At 48.5% G+C, this 20,309-nt stretch overlaps 1 protein-coding gene across 2 annotated transcripts in view; it reads left to right on the forward strand.

Moving 5' to 3' along the window:
* The window catches only part of LOC135902581 (uncharacterized), a 593,127-nt gene that overhangs the window by 384,878 nt on the left and 187,940 nt on the right, over window positions 1–20,309 (forward strand). The window lies entirely within an intron of this gene.

The following is a 20,309-nucleotide window of genomic DNA, read 5'->3' on the forward strand; positions in this document are numbered from 1 at the left end:
TTTTGGCACATAACTTAGATAGCTTGCGGGGCGCGGAAGAAATGACCAAGATTGCAGTCCTTTGGCCTATTTTCTTTAGTTACACCTATGTGATACTGTTCGCAGGAATCTAGCAGTCATCCCATACATTCACGTTATCTTGCATAAACTAAAGAAAATAGGCGAAAGGGCGGGAGTTTCGGTCGTTTTTCTCGCACCCAACAAGTTATCTCAGTTATGTGCCAAAACCAGCCCTGTCAGCAGACAATCAATTTCATGCAACATTGCTCACAGAAAAGGTTTCGTCGAAATGCTCAGGGGGAGCAGTGAATAGCACACCTCTTTTCTGTGGGCAGCGTTATGGGGACAAACGGGAAGGTGCCTAAATATGAGACTACAGGAACATAACACAAAAGTACAAAAGGGAGAGAGGATTTCCTTGGAATCCACAACTCCCAATGCAAATGTCATGCACTCTGAAAAAACAGAAATAATAGCAAGCAATGCACAAGAAAGCACTAGGCCCATCATTGAGGGGGCAGATAACGCATAAGGCAACTGCATTAGCAAATTATCCCTAGCGTTGACATTAAAGAATTTGCATACCTGGGGTCTGTATGTGGGAGGCCGCCTTAGGATGTGGGGCGGCCTCAGTGGGCTGTTGTAACTGATTAGGATCAAGTGCACAAGAGTATATATACATGCCTTTTCGTAATAAACACCTATTGGAAGTTCGCACCTGTTCTTGTCACCTTTTTAGTGTCCCGCGTTCACTCTTGCGCTGGTCACTTCAGCATAGAATACCAACTAGCCCGGTCTCACCCTGCTTTTTTCAGTAAAGCAGAATAAACACAGGTTTTTTCAGATTCAAGTGGCTTGTTGTTTCTCGAACACAAATCTGTGTGTATGCTGTGTACATGTTGGGTGTAGAACCCAAGTGCAACATGACAACACTGACACGAAGAATAAGCGGTGTAGAAAACAATGACACTAGGAGGAAACATGCAAACACAGCACATTCTGTGTGGTGTATTTCCTGTGTGCTATGATTTCTGCCCCATTTCCAGCTATATCTTAAATGATGTTGCAAGTTATCCACGTTGTAATGTACGACTTGGGTGGTTCATTGCCGAAAATAACTTATTCCAATGAACGAAACAATTTGGCTCGAGAACACAAGCATTCAAGTCCCCGTTTCTTTATTACCAAAGTACGGTCATGTACTATAATCACAAGTACGGGGCTCAATTTACAGCATTTCCGTTTTACGGAACTCACCGTTTTTCTTATTTGCAAAATACGGTCAATTCTGTGATCACAACTACGGAGCTCACCGTTTTCCATTTAACGGAAATAATTTTTACGGCCTGTCCGTTCTACGGAAACACCGTTTTCCATTTAACGGAAACATTTTTACGGCCTGTCCGTTTTACGGAAACACCATTTTCCATTTAACGGAAATAATTTTTACGGCCTGTCCGTTTTACGGAAACACCGTTTTTCATTTACGGAAAAGTGTCCGGCAACGTTTTACCTGCAACTTTGACCGTAAACTGAAGAAATTTTTTTTACAGTGTACGGCGCGCTCAAACCCATTGACCAACTCCGTCGCATGCAATCTATACACAGCTGGCACATTCGCTCTGAACCAAAATCGGCTGCTTTAGGCGCAAGTTGGCCTAACGCTATCCACTGAAATGCTGGGCCCTTTCAGCGGTGCTCTTCAACTGAAACACTCTTCACGCCGCGGTCAGAGCAGTGCGACGAGCGTATGAACACACCACTGTGATTTTCGTACTCGCAGACCACGACACAACGGCACAATTTTCACATAACGAGGCTTGGAACCGCGCTCACAGAAGCCGCGTCTAGCTCACGTCAACACTGTTTACATTCGGCGACTGCGGAGACTGTGCTGCATGGATTGGCTCCTTCGCTGCTGAATATTTTTTTGTGGAGGTGAAGATGGCGTACGAAATCATCCCAACATCTTTGATGATCCAAAGAAAAAACGTCCAGTTGGCGTGAGTTTGGCGGACGGACACCGAGAGACGGGACAGATTTCAAGTTTCAACGATTGACTCCCATGTTCACGAGGCCAGTTGTTCCTCAGCTTCCCAAGCCTCAGCAAGAACCTTATCTGTTTGATTAGTCGAAAGAAGTCGCACAAACGCATAACAGCCTCAATAACGTCACTTCTTTAATTGAAGAATTAGAACGCACCATGTGTCGTACACCTCTTCCCGAAAACGAGTTAACAAAACCTTGCTAAAATATTATGTCTGTCTTTCTTTTTATTTTTTTAAGTCCGAAAATATGCTTCCTTTTTCTTAATTCCGACACGGCGATATCGCTGGTTTGTTCTAGTAAACTTGTCCCCCGAATCCCGCAATAAAATATTGCCTAACTCAGGCGACAAACTTATTAAGAGGCATTAAGAGGCGGCCCTTTCAAGTGAAATTTCCTGACCAGTATATTCAATATCTAGGGTGATCTACGGAGCGTTTAATGAGGCGTTATTGAAGTCGTTAAATAATTGGTAAATCTTTGTGCAAGCTGCCCTAGAATGGCTTCAAAATCGGCAGGCGTCTGGATGATAACTGATTTGTTCTTACTCAGTGTATTGAACTATTCAGAGAAGAAAGGAGACAGTTATAAGTGGATTTTTTTTATAGATTGTTGGAGGATGTGACAACGTAGACGGCAACATTCTGTGGGATTTTCTGGAAGGGGAAGGCTTAGGTAATGAGTCTGTACAGCTTTTGAGGGATATTTACGTAGAAAATGTACGGTTTGCTTTGAATGGGAAGAGATGAGGAGGGAGGAGGACGTTGATATCACCAAAGGACTGAGACAGGGCCCATATCCCCGCTGCTGTTTACGGTGTACTCGGTAAGGATGGTAAGGGCGCTAGAGGGAACCAATATCGGGCTTAATCTCTCATACAAATAGACGGGCATGATTGTAGACCAGCAGCTCCCAGGCTTGTTTTATGCGGAGGACATTCTGTTGCTTAACAGGCAAAGTGATGTGCAACGTCTAATATAAATAAACGTCGTAATATCTGTGGACAGAAAGGGGAAGATTTAGGATTGGAATTTTGCGTTAAAACATCGGGTATTACAGTATTCATGAAAACAGCGAACAGGAAGTGTCAATATTGGTGCAAGGAAATACCTCCAATAAAAGAACACAAACACTTTGGGGTAGGGATAAACGAAGGCATTAGATATGTGGAAACGGGGAAAAAAACAATAATAGGAAAGGGGAACAGAAATCCGGCTTTAATGAAATTCAGAGGGCTATAGGGATACAATACGTATGATGTACTGAGGGGTATGTGGAAAAGTGTAATGATATGGACGTCAGACTCTGGAGTTTTGCAAGACGCCTAGCGCCAGCTATTGGTGTGAAGAGGCAGTAATTGAGCGTGCCAAGCCCGACTCCCTTGTTAAGTTGCCTATGCAGCTAGCGACTGCGAAACAACGATTTAACTAGATTTTGGTCCATATTGCAGTGTTTTACGCATTCAACACCCAGACAGATAGCTCTGAATTTCTCCGCTACTCGGACGCGTCGCCCAACTGCCATAAAGCGCTTGCTGGCTGACTCGTCAGACTGATCGCGGAAACGACGGCAACCTCGATATCTCCGCGCGCTACGAAGAAACACCGCAATCGATGCTACTGTTGTGTTGTTAAATTGCCATGAACGTGAAGGACTGAATGACAACGTTCAGTTTTACCGATTTCCAACGCGATCGTATGAAGGGGAAAGGCGAGAGTGCTGGATACGGGCCGCTCAGCGTGTTGGGTAATCGAATTACTTGCATTCCCCACAACACAGCGACTCGCATGAAAAAGTGCGATAATGTTGTTCTGCTGTAATTGTGCTACGGGCGTGGCCCTGACTTAGGGCCGTGGCAACCAAGCGAAACTCAAGAATCTGGAGCCGCCACTTCGTCGGCAGCAGAACAAACGTTACGAACCACCCTGCGTATGTGCCGTCGATATTTCCACCTGTTAACAGACGTCCGCCTCCGCTTGACTCAACAGGTGGAACGGAGATAGTTAACAGGTCAGTTTAACCAAACATTTGGTTCGTTTATGAACTCAAAATCCTGTTCTAGAGCATCGTTGTATCGCGAGCTCATTTCTAGTTTCGGTATTTGATATGTCCTGCGCCGATTTTACCCCGCTTTTACCCCGCTTTTACGCCAAAGTTAAACGAAAACTGTCTATTACTACTCTATTTCTTTACGTACAGAGAGCGCCCCTTGCGATAAAGAAGGAAACAAACACCAGGCTTACTTTGTATCGATGTGCTGCGGCACGCTTGGCTATAATTCGCAAAACTGGGGAAAGGAAGAAAGAAAAGGGAAGGGTCCTGGCGGGGCCACCTTAGTATAGATTTCCCAAGCCGTTCTTCTGACGTCAAAACGTAAACTGTCGCGCAACCACTGGCAGGAGCTGTTGTTGATTGGTACGTGGGGAGAAAGCTTCCTGGTTCCGCGGTCACGTGCTAAAGTAGCTGCGCAGGCACCATGCGCACACGTGATCGCGTGAGGTCACTATGTCGTCATCATTCTTGTCACGTGGTGGTTAGCCAAAGAAAAAAAAAATAAGGCGCAAATGAGTAGTTGGCTAAGTGGATTTTGTTTTCCACTCGAACAAACTGTGATAATGAGAGAGCCTGGACTTTCTTTCTTTCTTTCTTTCTTTCTTTCTTTCCTTCTTTCTTTCTTTCTTTCTTTCTTTCTTTCGCTTTAATATGTAGCTTTGACGTCAGCGTTTCTCCTTTCTGAATTGTTGTTTACTTTTCTCGACCTTTTTTTTTTTCACGCATGCGGGCTCAGGGAATAACCGCTCATTTTTACCTCGCTGTAGCTGTTCACGTTATATTGTATGCTGCGCATGACAGGCCGTCCTGCGCCTCACTTCTCGTCTGGTCCACCTACAGGCTCCGTGAGTTGTGCGCGAGGGTACCTATATATATATATATATATATATATATATATATATATATATATATATATATATATATATATATATATATATATATATAGCAGCTATGCACACTTTCTTCCCATCGCGTCTGTTCACGCCTCGTGGTGCATCAGGCTCGCGTGTCGACTAGCGCATGTGTTCCTTTCCTTTTTTTTTTCTTTTCAAGCGATATTATAGCCTTAATCACGCCTTTCTATGGCTCAGCGGTTAAACCGCTTAACCGGGCTGCGCTGTCGAGCGAAGTGCAGTTTATGCGACTCATCTAGGCGTGGGGCACAAAGAAATAGATTACGGTGCAGTTGATCCCTATATCCCCAAAATAATAGCAATACAAAAAGAAAACCGGCAAAGTTCACATTTCGCGGGCGGCCGTGTAAAATGAGCGCACTGATATACCAAAGTTAATGAACGAGCATTGGGAAGACTCGCTTTTTTTGGGGGGGAGCCCCGGTAAAGCGGCTTATTCTGACTTTTTGCTGCTTTAGGACGCACTCGCTGTATTAGAGAACGGGAGCGAAGCTTCGATATGACCTCGCGATATATCCTGTAGAGCTCTAGCATCCATATGGAAAAAAAGAAATGAAACGGACATGTAAAGAAAGTCTCAGCTGTTATTGGCGGCCACAACAGCAACAAACTTAGCCTTCAGATCGCGAAACGAAATCATCAAGACGACTGCGAGGGTTTTAACGCAATTTATGGAAAATGTGGAGACGTCAAAACTGTCAATTGTTTTTGGAATTAACTCCTAAAAAAAGGTTGCACCTCTTGCATCTTAATTTGTCCTCACACAATCATAGTCATCTACCTCTACTGCCTTTCCTTTAACCCTTCGCGTCCGGCATACTTCCACTTGCGAAAGGTATGCGAGTTATCAGCGTGACTTTGCATTTTAGACAGGGAAGTAGCGAATCCGGAGTTTTTAAGAAAGGGAATTCACAATCCAGCCAGATGGCAAATATTGATTTGTGGGCAATATCGGTCCTAAAGGGCGTAAATTTCCTTTCTTATCATTATTTTTTATAATGTTCTAATATCGGTGTGTTCGGTAAATTTCCGGATTCAACCTGAGACGTACAGTCGCGGACAGAATAAAATGGACCACGAGATCTCTGAAAACGTTCAATTCCCGAGCAGCCTGTAGCAGTAACCAGTAAAACTGCCCATGACAACGTTGTTAGCATATTCTAGTCGAGGTACAAAATGCAAATACAAGATTACGTTGTGAGGTTGCGGAGATATTCAGCTTTTTCTTAGATTTCATGGTCCGTAATATTCTGTCCGCGCCTGTACATACGTGTATACGTTTTCGCAGGGTGTCTACCGACCGGGAACACCAGGAATTCTCGGGTATCTTGAATAGTCTGAACATACTCGGGAAAAATTTCGTGAATTTGTTCCTCTATCAGGGAAAATGAACAGTAGTTTTGTTGAAGGGAACGAAAGTCGCGGTAATGCTGGCTCGAATAAAAAAGAGCAATCGTAACGAATCGTCTTTGACGCCGTGTCGTCGGCTGGAGGTGTACCGCCAACGACCGACTTTCCGTACGCCCGATAATTCGGACGGTCGCGGCACTACCACGTACTCCATATGGTCTTTGTATAAGAACGTCTGAAATTTCGGACGCGAGAACCCTTCGCCGTCCGATTTTCGGGACTTTTCGCCGTGACTCCAGGTCCGAAACGGCATCAATCAAAGCCACCACCGCCGCCTCGATTTTGATTACCTTGCGGCCTAGCTCGAATCGGCCCTCTCGCAGGCAAATCCGCTGGCAGCCGTAGCCACCACCGCGGCAACGCTGGGCCTAGCTGCTTCGACGTCCGCTATTAAGCTTCTTGCCGTTCTATGTCGTGTTTTGCATTGAAAGATATCGCCGCTGTCAGCAACGGCACCGACTCAGCCTTTGTGCTCCTCGCGATTGGGTTCGAGGCTCGGTAAGCACGGCGCGTTGCATAACGCTGTTTTCCGAAAGTCAGCTTCACCTCAGTACGGCAACGTTACGCGGTGAAGCATAACAAACGTGGGAAGGCGCAATTGTCACAGCACATAGCGTGCATTCCTTAATTATGCACGCATGCACCCGCCATATCCTGTCAAATTACGAGCATCTGTATGCCTAATACGTGTAAGACCTTCAGAGCTTTTTTGGATGTGCCTGTGGCGATTTGAGCCTTTAAGAGCAGTAAGAGACGTGGATGCATTTTTTTCGAACTGCCCGATTTTTCCGACGCTTTCGCGTCCCCGAGGGAGTTCGAGAAATTAAACGTTGTCTGTACAAGTGAATAAGACGATGCTTCAAACGGTCAATGGGGTGTCAGGATTGGGGGCTCAATCCCATCGCTCGTGATCCGTTGTCAAGATTGGAGTCCGGGATGAATTCGAAGGTAGCTGGCCCATGCCGTCGTCCAACTTATCCACGCTGAGGACGTTGATGAAGGGAAGGACTGCTTCTCTTCGAGAACAAGGTATATGGGTTTATTTACAGTATTTATATCAGTCTAACATGACTGCTTGAGAAAGTACATCAGTCTAACATGACTGCTTGAGGGAGAGTCTCAGTCCAACATGACTGCTTAAGAAAAGTGTGTCGAGCATCTGCACAACAGCAGTTTTTAAACACTCGGTCCTCCCGCGATAGAAGGTGACGCGAACGTTCGTTTAGTCATCGCAAGCTAGCCGCCTCTCCGCAGTACGGCCTACGCACACAAAGGCACACACGTTCGAATGTCCGGAGCCGACGTCAGAAGGGCCCCGTAGAACTCGGAGCCGTTCCGGGTAGCGCGTTGGAGAGTTTGGGAACAATAGTTGGCCCGCCGAACTCATTCCGTCACAAAGTCGGTTTAGTCACGCTGTGGCTAGAAGTTGGCGGCGAAGCTCCCGGTATGTTGCCGTCATAGTCGTAAGCGGGTGGCAATCTTGCACTGCTGCTGTCCATTCTTAACAGCGCCGGGAGGTTACCGTCATTGTCGTAAGTGGGTGGCAATCTTGCACTGCAGCTGGCCATTCTTAACAGCGCCGGGATGTTGCCTTCATAGTCGTAAGTGGGTTGCAATCCTGCACTGCAGCTGGCCATTCTTAACAGCTTCTAGGCTCTTGTGTTTCAAGGGCTCTGGTCAGACAGTAGTTCTCTAGCGAAATTTAGCATCTCACACGTTTTGTATATCGCATCATTGTTTCGCAATGCATCTTAATGCTCATGGTACACGTCATTAGTCATTGCCATAATCTTATTTCACGTAGATTTGACGTAATCTACAGCGACTATTTTAGGCCCCGTCAGTCACGTCACATCAACTTCATAAACTCCACTGCGAACTCATTAACACTGGCATGGCGCTCTTTGACCATACCTGGCCCTTGCGCCACTAAACACCACACATTGTTAAGAATGGCGAGCTGCAAGGCAAGATTGCCACCCAGTTACGACTGGGGTACACGACGCGCATCCCCCACTCACCGTCGCTGCAGCTAGGAGGCGTTCGAAGAAGCGGCCTTTGTGCTGAAAACCGCCTCCTTCCACCAGCCCCATCGACATTGTGACGGAACGAGTTCGGTGTGCGAACAATGGTTCCGGAGTTCTCCAGCGCGGAGCTGATCTGATACGCATGAACAAGCTGCCGCCGGAAAGCCGTATTTTGTTGCTTCCCATGCCTCGGCCAGCCGCAGGACAACGAGCTACCCACGATTGGCACCGAAACTTCCCGGAACGGCACCCCTCCAACGCCGTCGTTTGGTCATCGGAATGTGTGTGCCTTTGTGTACGTAAACTATTCTGCGGAATGGCAGCAAGTTGGCGATGAGTAAACGAACAGTCGCCGCCTCGTATGGCCGGCGGACCGAGTGTATAAAAACTGTTGTTGTGCGAATGCTGGACACACTTCTCTTGAGCAGTCATGTTAGCCTGATACACTTCTCTCATGCAGTCATGTTGGACTGACACTCTTCTTTTTTAAGCCGTCATGTTAGACTGATTTAATTTCTGTAAATAAACTCATATTCCTCGTTCTCGATGAGAAGCAGTTCTTCACTTCATCGGCGTCCTCAGCGTAAATAAGTTGGACGACTGCATGGGCCAGCTACCTTCGAATTCGTGTCGTACTCCAATCTTGGCAAAGGACCACGAGCGATGGGATTGAGCCCCCAATCCTGACAACATTCATTAATCTATGTATCTAAACTAACTTACTAACTAACTGACTAACTAACCGTTAATTGGAGGGGAAGTGGCAACAGGGGAACTACATTTTTTCGCATTTCGACAGCGCCTCAGCGGCTCCCGTACAGTTCTAGCATGGCTGCACGGGCTCACCGAGACGAAGTGTTGAGTAGACGTATACTTTTCGATCCCGCCCGCACTGGGCGTGCCAGGAATGCGGTAGAGCCTCTCGACGCTCGCTTCACTTTCTATTCTTCCTCTTCCTCCCCCTCCTTTTTAGTCCACGCGAAAAATAAAGGTGCGAGAGCGACCTTCTCCCGGGCGCGATCTTCGATACTTTCAGCTGAAGCCGCCTCCTTCCTCCCGCGCCGGCGCCCGTCTCGTATGGGTGGCCAATTTCTCATTTCTCACGAGGCTGCGTTTTGATAAGTACGCACCACCGGGTTTCTGTTTGCTACTGTGTACGCAACCCCTCCCTCACCCCGCACTCACCGCCCCTACCCCTTCGTGTTCTGCGCTCTCTCGAAGTCTTTTGTTCGCTCACACTGCTTCCTCTGGCCCAGCCGCGCGCACCAATGTCGCGCTCTCTCGCTCTCAGGTCTCTCCGTTTCCATTATTCTTATTCGACTGGCACGTTCATTAGGTCTGGAGCCTCCTGCGCAGCGCACAAAGGGAAATCCAATTCATTACTTCATTGCCTTTCTATGGCGCCTTCTACGTAAGCGAGCCGGGCCCCTCGCTACGCGTATATTCGGGTCCACGAACGATGAGTTCTATTCCTAAAGAGAGGGGAAGATAAATAAATAAAGACCCCGAACGCCGCCAATGCCAATGTTTTTCTTTCTCCGCGCGATAATATTGTGTTCGATTTTACACAGTCTTTTCTTCCTTGTTTCTTCGCCTCCATTCTCCCCCCCCCCACCCCCCCGTTTTTTTTTTTTTCGCCCACACAAAAAAGCAGAGGTCGAGTAAAGTCTTTTTCGCGCCGCCTCTGTGATACTGTTCGAGAAACAAGCCTGCGATAAAGAAATATTAACGACGCAAGACCTTTGCGCAGACGATACGACAGGGACCTCTGCCTTTTCTTTTGTCCCTGCTCTCTGTTCTCGTCCTTAAAACGAGGGCCGCTAATGCGCTCAGTTTACTCTCTCCTTCCCTCTACAACGTTTGAGCTTGCTTCTCTTTCCAGAAGGGCAGCCGCCGAGACTCTGTTCTTGCTTTTTTTTATTATTTGCGTAGCGATATGTTTTCGTCGCCTCTTTGTTTCTTACGTTGAGTTTTCTTCGTGGGAGTGCAAGTCTGTCTGGTGCTGCTGTTGGGAGGTTTGGGGCCGCGGGGTTTCTGTCCACTAAAGCAGCACTTAGGGGCGCTTGCCTGCAATGATCCGCGTGCGCTGTCCTCGCCGTTCGGGGTCCGAGCCCTCTGTCCTTTCTCGGCTGTTGTTGAAATAAAGAGAGAGAGAGAGAGAGAGGTAAAAGAAAACCCCGCCGCTTTCAAAGCGAAATCCCAATGAACGTTGTCGTGCGAAGCGGAGGAGGACCGCGGTCCTTGTTTAAGATCTCCGGAGAACGGGCGATGATGGTTTTGGTCAGCTGGCTCTCGCTCTTTCTCTCTCTCTCTCCATCACACACACACACACACACACACACACACACACACACACACACACACACACATATATATATATATATATATATATATATATATATATAATATGAACAGCATGATGGTAGCGACGATGGCTGCGGGCCCTCTGTTGTTCTGGCGTCGTGGCGTTTGTTCAAGCGCTGTTAGATATGGAGCTGGTTCCTGCGATTACTTCGAGTTCCCCAAACCACATCGGATTGCAGCACAGCTAATTGAGGAATGCAGAAGCAGGAAAGCGCATTCCAGAGACGACACGTGCAAACAAGTTTGCGACCCCTAGGTCGTGTCCCGCCGGGATTAGAAGGGGCCCTGGGACAATGGAGCTAAATCGTCCCCCTTCGTCTTTGAAGAAGGCTGTTGCCACCGCTGCGGAGCCGAGTCGCCGGGATTTGCAGGTGGGCGTCGGACAATGGAGCAGGTGCAGCCCCCCTCCTTCTCCGGCCTAGAAGTGATTGCCAGTCTGCGTGGCAAGACCGCAGAGAGCCCCGACAGGTGTGCCCCGCGACACGGGCGCCTACCATTGGTTGCAAGTGGCGTCATCGGAGTGGACTCTCCCATTGGTCAAACATGACGTGACTTGCAGTGCTCGAAGGGCTTATAAGAAGCCTTCCAGAGAGACCTGAGCATTCTGGGACATGCCCTGATTCCCTGATTCACCTCTCTCGAACTTCTTGCCGCGGGCCGCAGCGTCCGAGTGGCTGCCGGCCCGTAATGAGTGTACAAATGTTACTGACGTCTCACCTCCCTGTACATAATGTAGAATAAATCCCTCCCAAGTTTGTGGGTTTCCATCCGCGAAGTGCCGTCCTCCAACCCCTACATCTGGTGGCAGCGGTGGGATCGCCTCCGAATGCATCAGCTGGTGGCAGCGCTACGAATCAACCTTCGTCGAGAGAGATCGTAAGGAACCGGGAAGAGCGAAGAAGAGTGAGCCTTCGTCGAAAGAGGTCCGAAGAAACTGGGAGTAGCGAAGAAGGAGCGAGCCTTCGACCCAGGGAGTCCGGAGGAGCCGGGAACAGCGGACGGATGAACCGGATGGCAGAGTGCTGCAACCGTAAGTGAGCGCGTGGTTTTTTTCCTTTTGATTCGCCAGACTCAAATTTTGTGTGTTCATTTTGATAGCTCTGGGAATCGGGAGTTTGTTGCATTGTGTGTTTGCACAAATTAATTAAGGAAAACAGTTTTAACCACCTGTCGGGGCAGCTGCCATGGATCTTAGAAGGTTGACGAGGTTGGACTTGTTGTTGGTGTGCGACGATTTGGGAGTTGAGGCGGACGAACGGATGGAAACGCCAGCTATCATAAAGGCGATTAACGATAGTGGCAATGATGACAAAAGCATTGAGCTTGCTTGGGAAGTGATACAGGAGCCACGGGAGCGTGTGCGTCGTGTACGTTTGCGAGAGCGTCGTGAGCTTAGGAGTGAGCGTCAGCGTGAAGAACGCGAGAATGAACGGAAGCATGAGCTTCAAGAACTTACTCTTAGGTGTCAGCGTCACGAACGTGAGAAGGCACGCGAACTTGAGAATCAACGTAAGCTTGAGCGAGAGGAAAAGTATGAGAGAGAGAAGGCAGCACTGATCAAAGCGATACAGGATTGTGATCAGTTATTGGCACAGAGACAACGGCTGTCTGAGAATTCTGTAGGAAGTACAGAGCAAGTGTCTAGCGGATTTTCGCCAGAAGCCGACGAAAAGAGTAGTGCCTGTGAGATTGACTGCCGATTAATAAGTGAAGGGAAAAGGCTAGCTGCTAACGATGCCTTAGTGGCAACAGAGGCCGTTAAAGGCCGCAAGGAGAGCGACGAGGTGCTGTGCCAACAGATGACTGTGGAGACAGCTAGGCCAGCTGCGAACAAATTGGCACAGTTACCGCGTGTGTGCGTCGCTGGTAATGTTAGCGAGGTTGCTAGCGAAGAAAAGGGTACTTCTGACCCGATTGAAGCGTGCACCCATGTCAGGCCAGAGGTGCGTGCAGAAGTGAAGTGCGAGCTGGACGATGCAGTTGAGAATAGTTCTCGGGGTGGCGAGCTCCGTAGCTCACGAGAGAACAACTGCATTGTTCAGGGATCGGTGCGGCTCTCCGCCAGTCTAGGTAGCCTAGAGAGGGATGATGCAGTTATTAATCATTCGGACTGTGCGCGTGAGACAGCGATCGATACCGACGGGCTGTGTGCCGATTCACAGCGTGAGCTGGGCAATGTAGTAGAGGGCAGTTCGCAAGAGTGCGAGTTGTCTTACTCGAGTAAAGCCTACTGCATTGTGCCAGAGTCGGTTGAGCTGTCCGCCAGTCGAGGCAAAGTGAGAGTAGATTTAAATGTAAATCACTCAGACTGTGCGGGTAAGAGGCCGATCCGGGCCGACGAAATGTGTACCGGCCAGCACGAGGCACGAGAAGGCGACATGAAGGCTAGTGCAAAGAGAAAGCGCCTTAAAAAGAAGCGCGGTAAAAACCGAAAGTCGGTAATTAATGTAGCGCCGCCAAAGATGGCGAGAAACCCAAAAGGGCAGGGCGCGAGGAAGAAGGTGCGGTCGTCTAGGACGATGTTGACGCATCCAGAACGTTCGAGCCACCGGTCAAAGGGGAACCGCGAAGAATGTTCTGCACGGACGCGGACAAAGGGCACGAGGCAGTTAAGCTCCTCGTCGTTCCGTAGTTCTTCTCATAGCTCAGCGTGCAGTTCGAAGAAACGCAAGGTGGCAGGACGAGACCAGGTGGGGAGTGGCGACGCGGTCAATCGAGTTCGTGTTGAAAGCGGGGCGCGGGGACGCAAAATGGCAGTAGACCGTAACGTCTTGGGGGAGCTGATAGTGAATCAGCCCTTTTGTTGTCTCTCGGCAGCCAGAGTAGCTTTCAGACCACGTCCACCCCGCGTTCGACTCAAAGTATGAGTCAGACGGAAGCGTTTGGAAAAGGAGGCCTGGAGCGCTTCCGTAGAAATGAAGTGTCTTGTTTTTGTTATTTTGAGCATCGGAATGTTTTCGCGATTTGAGACTAGGATTTCTTTCAATATGTAAGGTATGAGCTTTGTTTGTGTTTTCGTTTGAGAAGCTCCGAGATTTGAAAGATGCGTTTTAAGTAAACATGTAGTCTCGCGAGATGCTCATTAATAAATAGATAGGCTTTCTTTTTGTGTGTGTGGGAGTAACCTGAAGTTCAAGGTTATCGTTCAGAGGCCTATGGTAAAGCGCGTGTGTTATTTAACTTTCTTTCTTAAGTATTTTCGAATTTTGCAAGGTTAAGCGCGTAGGTTTTCAGTGAGTGCATGATTTGCACGGCGAAGCGTTCTTAGTTCCATTAGCGCGTGTCCTGTGTGGACGGAAGGAAGCAGACTTTATGACTGGGTTGCTAGTGTGTGTGTGAGGGCAGCCGTGTATTCTGACTTCTCTGATAAGTATGCGTGGAACGAGTTATTAAAAGACGCATTATTTTAAGGGTTCTGCGGAGTGTGTAAGTCCCGCAAGTTTAATTGTTCGTTTATGTCACGTGTCCTGTAGGACTTTCAGGGAAGAAACGTGAGTAAGCGTAAATGAAAAGTTTGCCTACAACGCAAGTACGCGTTTTGTTTAGTGACCACAAGGCTAGTGCGCTTGTGATTACGTACTTGCGAGGTTGACCAGATTGTTCAGTGGCACCATTACGTGCGATAAGTACGCCACTGCGATAGAGTGGAAACAGGCTGTTCATGTAGTTAGGCCACTTAAGTTATGTTCGGCTGTTTTCATTTGTTGTTTGCATCGTCAACGACCCTTTTGTTTTGCAACAACAATAGTACTCTGGTCTTGTCGGCAATCGAGGAGAAATGAATAGCTGTTTGGAAGAGTGGTTGGAACTGTTTTGTCGAAATTGGGGAAATAAAAGATCAGGGTTGATTTTGACTCAGTAATAGTCTGGCGAGTCAGGGGTGAAGAGCCTGCGCTTACGCGTGGTGCAGCGCTGTGCTGTTTTGTTTGTTTGACGTTTGTTCTCCAGGGCCCAGGATCCCGAGGGTTGTCAAACGAGGCTCGACCCCAGTACCCTGTAGCTTCTATCAGCGTTCCTCCTGGCCAGCGAATTGAGTTCACCGGCCATTCAGAACAACCGGGGCGAGGACGAGCTGTTAGATATGGAGCTGGTTCCTGCGATTACTTCGAGTTCCCCAAACCACATCGGATTGCAGCACAGCTAATTGAGGAATGCAGAAGCAGGAAAGCGCATTCCAGAGACGACACGTGCAAACAAGTTTGCGACCCCTAGGTCGTGTCCCGCCGGGATTAGAAGGGGCCCTGGGACAATGGAGCTAAATCGTCCCCCTTCGTCTTTGAAGAAGGCTGTTGCCACCGCTGCGGAGCCGAGTCGCCGGGATTTGCAGGTGGGCGTCGGACAATGGAGCAGGTGCAGCCCCCCTCCTTCTCCGGCCTAGAAGTGATTGCCAGTCTGCGTGGCAAGACCGCAGAGAGCCCCGACAGGTGTGCCCCGCGACACGGGCGCCTACCATTGGTTGCAAGTGGCGTCATCGGAGTGGACTCTCCCATTGGTCAAACATGACGTGACTTGCAGTGCTCGAAGGGCTTATAAGAAGCCTTCCAGAGAGACCTGAGCATTCTGGGACATGCCCTGATTCCCTGATTCACCTCTCTCGAACTTCTTGCCGCGGGCCGCAGCGTCCGAGTGGCTGCCGGCCCGTAATGAGTGTACAAATGTTACTGACGTCTCACCTCCCTGTACATAATGTAGAATAAATCCCTCCCAAGTTTGTGGGTTTCCATCCGCGAAGTGCCGTCCTCCAACCCCTACAGCGCGATGAAATATATACGAGGCCGCGTCTCCTCTGCTCGGTGGTTTCCACTTGTTTGTTTGACGCGTGTCTCTACTCATATACAGGGCAACGAAACCGTACAAGGGCGATGTTTAAAGCCGCGACTGATCGCCAGTTATTACTATATTTTTTTTTCCCCAGGAAATTCCGCCGCGCCTTGCGTGGCGTTATAGTTGTGTGGCCAAGACTGTTGCGTCCAGACGGCCGCAGACTTGTTCGAGACGAAAAAAAAGAAATTGTAATCAGAAAACGGAGAAGCCTTCTCATCTTGCGCCGCGAGAGCGGGCTGATTGCGTTTTGCAATGTCGTGTGTGTCTCTGTATTGGGTACCGTACGATCCGCGGGAGCTTGCGCTGCTCCGCAAACATTGTCGGCCGGCCAGCGATATGCGGGAATGAATGATTGCGTGCGCTGATCTTCTGTCATTCGAGCCTTTATTATTCTCTTTCTTTCTTTCTTTCTTTCTTTCTTTCTTTCTTTCTTTCTTTCTTTCTTTCTTCACGGGTGGGGTCGGATGTGGCAGCGAAATGCGCAGGCAATGTTTTGCCTGATGAAGTCATTCAATAATCGTGCTTGTGTAGCGATCAAAGCGGCAACTCTGAAAAAGAAGTAAATAAAAGAGATAAGTTTTTTTGAGGGCGAAAGGTTAGTTTTCTCCTTTGTAAGGCAAACACTCTGTATACACTTATAAGTACGCTAACTTTCGTAAAAGTGAAAATTTTTTTAGTTATCGCCACTCTTCGCCTGAAATCATGATTATAAACTGGGTGATGGTAGAGTTGAATGTTTTTGACGTTAACCGACAGAGCTTACGCTTCAGCGCCAAGCGTCGTATTACACCTATGCTTAACCAAGGAAGCTTTAAAGTAAATTTTCCTTTAGAACTAACTCTTTGGTTGTAACATGACACCTGGCGGCACAAATACCTTTATTATTCGCTCCTACGTATAATATTAGCATTGATGTCAACGTTAAGCCCCCATAAATCCAGAATATTTCGGATGTTATTGTTTCTGAAGGTAAACAAAGAGCTCCGAATACCTTTTTACATGTGATAATGAGCACCTTTATAAAAGCTGCCGCGTTTAAACTTCGACTGCTTATGACGTTGATGATGACATACGTCCCTTTGAAACGATCGGTACAGCTACCCAGCCGCACGTGCACTCGGCCAAAGAAGTTTATAGCGCAGGGGTTCTGTGAGAAATACTGTTATCGCATAGCGTTTCTAATTTGCGAAAATCGCTACAGATTCAAAATATGAATTCTAGGTTACATGGCCGGACTTCGCTGGAATTGAGCTTTCGTGCAAATCATGCGTCCCCTAAACTTCTGTAACCGACTACACGATTCCGAGAACACAGCGCACACGAAGCCATCAGCTATATCCGGTCGGCTAGCCTTCGAACCCATCGCAGATTGCCCCCAAGCTAGGACGCTCGCTGCCGCCTTCAACCACCGCAGCTGGAGTTAGAAGAGGAGATGCGCACAAACCAGCCCTCTCCCCCTCGCCCTCTCTTAACGCGCGCATCTTCCCACTCCTGCCCTTGCGAGTGCGAGAAGCCGCCGACGCATCAAGTCCCGATACTTCTCGGCTCACCCTTGCAAGCTTTCGCTCGCACTACGGCATACGGCGCGCGGCCGCGGTGTTATTGTACTCGGACTTTGTACATACCATCACGGCGACGGCGGAAATTCGCCTGGAGTTTTCATATAACCGCTATCGCGATAAAATGGGTGGGAGATGACGTGACGCAAACTTCATAAAGACGCGCTCTCGCAGCAGGGGAGGAAAGACACGAGCAAATACTAGGGAACTGTGTTGAGTCATATCTCCCTTCCTTAATTAAAAAAATAAAATAAAGTTATGGGGTTTTACGTGCCCAAAACCACTTTCTGATTATGAGGCACGCCGTAGTGGAGGAGTCCGGAAATTTCTACCACGTGGGTTTTTTGAACGAGATTTCTCTTAAGAGCACCAAAAGCTCCTCCGTCGGGTACAACGCAGAGGCAGAGTTCCGTCCTTGAAACGAATTTTTTTTTTTTTTGTCTGGAAAGGGTTACAGCGACCAAGAAAGGACTAGCGGAACAGCGATGCCACAACGCTCTTTTAACTCCTCCGTTGTTTTTTTCTCTTTTTATTTAGGTCGGTGCGATTTTTGTTCTTTTCCCGCTGACCGTCTTTGTCCATTCATGTACAGCCAAGTCGCGCCACTTTTGTCGATCTTGTTTATCTTGCTTGGCATGGTCCCTCATTTTCTAACGCCTCCCCCCCCTCCTCAAGGACAAAGAAAAAAAAGGAAAAGACGGCAAAAGAAAAAAAAAAACAACCTCGAAGTGCGTCGGCTGCATCCAACTTTGTAGTAGAGAAACACATGCCGTGGGAGCACCGGCACCCCCACGTCCCTTTATAGCCGACCGGGCATCACCGAACTCGGTAACGCGCTCTGAGTCGGCTGCATGCAATGTTCCCTTCCGCGTACAACGACGCTTCCGCCGCCGCTACCGCGTGCTTACTTGGCAAAGATAGAATCCGCCCTGCCAGTCAGTACAGGGACAGGTGTTGCCCCCAACGACTCGCTCCGCAGGCTCTTCTCGTTCCCGTAGATTGGGGCGCAATAAAGCGCGCTCTCTTCACTTCCCATTTTCGCACGCGTGCCGCCTGTTTACGACGTGCGCCCAGTCGACCAGCCGCCCGTACCGCCGCGTTTTTGGCCTGCCGACGCGCTTATCGCTTCTTCGACGTGATCGAAGTTTCCCCCCCCCAGCGGAAGCCTTTTATGCCGCCGAACGCCGGTGTCTGACGGCGCAACGAGTGATTCTCTCCGGAGAGTTTGGCGGGAAATTTCCCCTTCCGCGTGGCCGTCACGTTGCTGGCAAAGGCGGGAGGGGAAGCGAATGAGATTTAACTCCCGTATGCTTTATTTACTATCGCTCCCTGTTTCGCGCGGCGACTTGGTTGTCCCTCGGTCCGCGTACATCGTTACATCCCTTATCACACGCGTTTCAATCCCTCTCGTACCTAATGCCGGTTGGGCTTTCACCGCATCCAAGATTAAAGAGAAGTGAAAACAGACAGACATACCATGAACTTTTATTGAGGTCCTGAGAGACTAGCCGGCGGAGACCCGTTGGGGCCCCCGGCTCGCCGCTGGCTGCTCCCATGTCGGAATCGGGAGGCCAAGCCTCTCCGCTCTTTCACGGGCCCTCTGGACGACCATGGACTGGAGCTTGAGTTCCGTACTAGATGTGGCCTCGTCCCAGTCCCGTTCGCTGGTGAAGGAGGTATCCCGTAACGCAGGACACTGCCAGAGCATATGAGATAGAGGGCCAAAGTCCTCCCCACAATCTGGGCACTGTGGGTCAATTTATGGGTAAACTTCTTTCTTTTTTTTCCTCGTGGGTGCTGCTGCCGGCCTTCCCGGAAGTCGAACTTTGCGGATTCGTGCGTGGAAAGGAGTTTGTATCTCGTGTTGCGTGGGTTAAGACGCCGCTCCTCAACTGCTGTCGAAAGCAGAGGCGAGAGTGCCACGTGACGGAGAAGGTGGAAGGGAAGGGAGCGGTTGGACTCTATACGTGTGCCGGAGGGAGAGGGACATTGTTTTGATCATACGGAAGGTGATGTGTCGCCGGGCCCTGTTTATACAGTGAGCGATCGCTAACAAGTCGCCGAGAAAAATGCTCCGCCTTTATGCTATATACCTCTCTCTCTCTCTCTCTGTTCGTGTGTTTGTTGTTTTTATTTTGCTCTCTCGTTGCCCTTTCGTCCGTGCTAGTGCAACTCCAAGGGGAAAGTGCAGGGCTTCTCTCTTTTTCTTACTTTCCTTTTTTTTTACATGGCCGTTGTCAACGCAGCCGCGTTCGCATAATTTTTCTGACGGTAAGAACCAGTCGCGTGCTGGCCGCGCCGCTGTGCGACGATTCTGTTACCCAGACATCCGATCGTTGTTACGAGTGGCGGGTGCATGAATCCCGACGGGATATAGGAGCGAAGAAATCCTTTTTCACGGCAACCACAGCACCGATATCGGTGAGGATTGTTGAAATTAAAAGGAAAAAAAGTTATAATCTAATAAGCATAGGAAGTGAATTTTCACTTTGTGCCCTATATTCATCAGAATTTTTGGAAATTGCTAACTTTTAGTTAAACTCGAATATGAATTTTAGGACTCCCAACTCGGCAGTAACAAATAGTGGTATCGTGCTGCTGTAAATTACATCTTTGTTTCAAAAACAACTTAAGCGGACAAATTTGATACCATATACTACACCCCTCTGAGAACTATAACAAAAATTTGTAAGTAGGACTTTTGCGAAACCCGCCTAAATGTACTGTATCAATATCACGCAAGCTGCAAATTAATAGAGGACATTTGTCTGCCTTTAGATGCTCTGACACGTGCGGTTTACAGGAGTGTGGTATATGATGTTGGTGCAGAGTTACTAGTTGGTAAAGCTCGTGCTTCTATATTTTTTTTTTAATCTTACGGACTTTCGGCAATCTTTTAAAAATAATCGATCACCTATAACAGTTCGGCTTCTAAAAGTTGTTTGAATTTACCTTTTTTCTCTCTCTAATTCTGCAGACTTAATTCATATCCGTCCAACAGTTGTCCCACAAAATCATTTCTGAGTTTTACATGCATTTGAGTAGCATAATCGTAGTTGACCCCCAGCTAAAGCTTCTTCTTACACTGGCCATGTACTAAGAATGTGGGCACG

This window comes from Dermacentor albipictus, chromosome 3, assembly GCF_038994185.2.
Source record: "Dermacentor albipictus isolate Rhodes 1998 colony chromosome 3, USDA_Dalb.pri_finalv2, whole genome shotgun sequence".
NCBI classification, from domain to species: Eukaryota; Metazoa; Arthropoda; class Arachnida; order Ixodida; family Ixodidae; genus Dermacentor; species Dermacentor albipictus.